This window comes from Quercus suber, unplaced genomic scaffold, assembly GCF_002906115.3.
Source record: "Quercus suber isolate HL8 unplaced genomic scaffold, Cork oak 2.0 scaffold_292, whole genome shotgun sequence".
Taxonomy (NCBI): Eukaryota; Viridiplantae; Streptophyta; class Magnoliopsida; order Fagales; family Fagaceae; genus Quercus; species Quercus suber.
The window spans coordinates 163,590-168,095 of NW_027069748.1; positions in this window are offsets into that span (position 1 = coordinate 163,590).

Genomic DNA, 4,506 nt, shown 5'->3' on the forward strand with positions numbered 1-4,506 from the left:
CCCCCCCCCCCCCGAACCTATATTTTGTCATCGTATTTACATTTAAAAGATTAAAGAACCCCAAGTTTAGTTTCAGCAACCATAGCAGCAGTTATATTATGTGTTTTGAATTTTACTTGCTACATTCTAGTGGGTCCAATTGAAATTTGTTTTTTTGCAGAGCTGGTCGCTACAAGTGGAAGGCTATGTGTATAGTGCTGCTGAGGAACCTAAAGTGTGATGACAGGGAAATGGAATGAGTCACTGAGTTATATGAAAATTTTATAGACGAATGGATATTGAAAGGGAAATATAATGCCTTGAAGTGTCTCAGGACACAAGACACCTTGAAGCCCTTGTCAGCCTTTGTAGAACCAGAAAATTTGGCTGCACTTGTGAATCCTGAATTGCAGTTTATCCTAGATAACAATAGGATTCTGAACGGTTTTAGACCCCTTAAACACACGGATTGCGCAGCCTAGATTAATTAGCCAAGTTGTTACTTAGTCAAATTAAGCAATTCTAGGTTAAAACAATCCAAACAATCATATCAAGAATATAAAGCAGCGGAAAATAAATAACACAAGATATGATCACCCAGGAAACCACACGGTAAAAACCTGGGGAGGATTTGACCCACCGATCCTCAAGGCTAACCTGAATTCACTATGAAAGAATTGAAGTTCTTACAGAAGGACTACAAGCTCCCCGCTCGACTTCCTAATGCTACCCACCAGTAAAACTTCCTGACACGACCACGCGCAGGCTCTGAATCCACGGACTACTTCTTTCTTGAATTCTTCAATCAGCTACAAGCTCCCCGTTGCTTTTCTTTTAAGTTCCAATGGTTGCAACAGTAATGATCTTCAAGATGTTGAAATCATCTCCACCATGAAAACCCTAAGTTTTGTGTAAAGGAAAGCTCCTCAAAGATCTCACACGAGATTCACACAAAACAGCAATGTATGAGCAACAATACAATATGGACAACCTTCAAAAACGTGGCTAGGGTTTTGTTTATATACCTAGGGTAAAAACATAAAACCCTAAACGTTTAATGAAGTAGGGCTGAGTTGGAAATTCTGCAGAAAATTCAACCTGTGCGATTTTCGATGATCGAGTCTATTTTCGATCGATCGAGCCAGGCCGAGAGTCCCAAGTACTTCTGCAGCCACTCGATTCCAACTTTACAATATTAAACCAACTTTGAGCAAGTCTAAATAAGACTAAATACAATGTTTTGATCATGGTTTGCCAACATTACAAATTAGAGTTTAAATACATAAAATCCTAAGACCTTAGAACCTAACAAACTCCCCCTTTGGCAATCCGTGACAAAACCCTAATTAACAGCTCAAAGTTTTACAAATAAAAAGCCCTTTACAAAGATAATGCTCATAAAATTCAGTTCAGCCTAACTACTATCCATAGTTGCAAGTGTAGACAGCAGCTTAGTTGAATCAACCTGTATAATCCTGAAATATCAACAAACGCATAAACGCATGTGTGACAATAAAGAGTAAAACAACAGGTATAACATTCTTGTAAGATCCACACAACACAAAATAAAGACATATAAAAATGAACAAGTCATAAATATAAATCAATACGCAGTGAATCATAAAGCAACAAGAATCAATAAAAAAAATATCATGTATATCAATCAATGTTACTCCCCCTAACATGAATATCCCCAAAAATGATATACAAATGAAGCACATAGATACAATCTAAAACTCCACAAGCTCCTCTAAAACAAAAAAAAAATCTCCCCCTAACTACAAAAACACTACTACAAGTCAAAACTCCACTTCCCCTTTTTGTGACGGAATGCCAAAGAGCAATCACAAGTCGCCATCAAAAGGAGGTGGTGAGGGTGAATGAAGACGCGCAAGATTAGCTCGGAGAGCACGAATCTCATCCAGCAAGTCCACCAAAATCTGACCATGAGCCTGCTGAACAGTCATGACAGTCTCCAAAGTACGACGAACATCAAAGTCGGCCGAAGGAGATGGAGGAACATCAGCAGCAGCAGCATCATCACCAACTGGAATAGGAATATCCTCACCAGCAAGACCTGCAGAAGAAGAAGGAGGAGGTGCACTACTAGAGGGCTCAGATCTAGGGTGTTTAGAACCAGCTCGAAGATGAGCGGCCCTCAGTCTAAGAAAAGACGCACCTATAGGACCTATCACATGAACGGGCTCAGAGGAAGGAAAGTCACTAAGACCAAGATAGAGAAGAATCCTATGAATGAAAATAGGATGAACAAGAGCATGAGCAGTAGATGAACTCCTATAAACTTCGTTCAAAGAACGAAGAAAAAGATGGGGAAAACTAATAGGAGCATCAGTAACAAGAGCGTACAGAAAAACACACCTCTCAAGAGGAATGGTGTGAACATGGGAAATAGGCCAGATCGAATGACAAGCTATCCGAAAGAACAGATAGTGCAACCCGGAGAGCTCAGCAGAAGTGATCCGAGGATCAGAACCCCACTGGACAGTAGTACCAGTGACGTATGACAGAACATCGCTAATCTCGGGAGACTCATCATAGGATAGACAGGATGCTGGACCAAAGGTACCCCTAGAGCATCAGCCACTACCCGAGGAGTAATGGTGTACTCTACGCCTCGTATCCAACTCTTAACAAGAGTGTTGGAATCATAGACGCGGATAGAGATGTTCGAATAGAACTCTCTAATCAAGGCAGAAGGTGGAGGAGGATCAGAAACATCCACCAAGGGTAACCAACCCCGACGCTCAAAATTTGCCCTAATGGCAGGATCAAGCTCATCTAACAGCACAGAACGCTCAGCCCAAATCTTTCTCCTAATGTTAAGCTTCTCAAAAGTCTCTTGGTTTTTCTCACTCGGAAACCCTCACTATCAAAGGATGGAGGGGGTGAAGGAGAAGGTGAGGGAACACTCCTACGGGCTCTAGTTTTCCTAGGCATAGTGCTAAGGAAAGGACAGAGACACAAAGAGAAAACACAAAGAAACAAGAGAAAACAAAACCAAGGCAGACTGCAAATTAGCACAATAAATAATATAGAACAAAAATCTATATGATGCATGAACAATAAAATGTTGTGATGCATGATCTAAATGCAGTGACAAATTAAGTTTAATTGAGAGTAATTGGACAAAATTGGCTTGAACAAGGAATTTCTATCAAAAATCCCAAAAATTTGAAAAACCACTTGAAAATTTTGCAACAAATTGATGAATTGAGCATTACAAAACACAGCACATAGATTATAATGCTTAATTACACCAACACAACAAGCCAATTTCATCAAATTCTACCCAATTTAACAAAAGCCCCAATTCGGATCAAGAACAAACCCTAGAATTTTCAATTTTTCATCAAACTCAAAATTGATCAAATTAACCAACAAAAATCATTAGTATGATGTGTCCCCACAAAAACCCAATGATCAATTTCATAAAATAAGGCTTGAAACAAAAGAAAATCCCAAAAGAATAAAGTCCGAAAATTCCCCTAAATGCATGGATTTATGCATGAAAAATGAAAATAACATCAAAAGGAAGGGCAAAAGAGTCTTACCGGCTTGAGGAAAGAGAGATCTTGCAAAAACAACGGAGGAAAACGACAAAAAATTCTGAGGTGGAGCCTTGCCAACGCGGAGAGAGAGAAAAAGTTTGAAAAAGGTTTGAATAGAACCTTTGAAAAGTCAGAACTGAACTTTAAAAAAGCTTTTCCACGATATTCGATCGATCGAAAAATACATTCGATCGATCGAAAAGCACAGTCATTTTAAGACAAATGAGAGCACTTTTTCGATTGATCGAAAAACAGGCTGGATCGATCGAAATGGGCAAAGGCTCACTAAATTTTGGAAAAATCACAGTTTTTGAAAGACACAAGCCTAATTTTGAAAATAACTCCTCAAAGCATTAAATTGAAGAAACAAAATGCATGAGTATGAGATGGAATGCTTTTTCAAAAACCCAAAATTTGAACCCAATATTCTTAAACAAATTTCAATCAAACTCCCATTGAATTTTCTCAAGCAACAAATATGTTGTGCATAAATCTCAAGATATTTTCAAACTTGGTTGGTCAGACCAAAAACACACACTAGCATGTACAGTGTTTAACAAAGAGTAACTTGTGTCGTGTGTGATACTAGCAAAAACTTGAGATACATGTGAGGTGATATGTGAATAGCAATCAATCACAAAGTCTACAAAATTCATCACATAGAATTCAAAAGAGACTATCACCTAAAGAGTTACATCCTATAACTCCCACATCTCCTAGAACAAAAGCTTGCAATCATGTAAGTTTCTTGCATTTTTGCCTCTTATTTATTATGAAATGGCATTCAGCCTAATAGTACACACCGGTTTGAATTAAGTGAATTGGCATCAAGCCTAATAGTACACACCAGTTTTAATTTATTTTGAGGCTACACCTTATGTTCTTTTTGTGCATGTGCTACACTTTCTCGAGATCAGAATGGGGGGGGGGAGTTGGGGTGAGAAATCGAAAAACATCT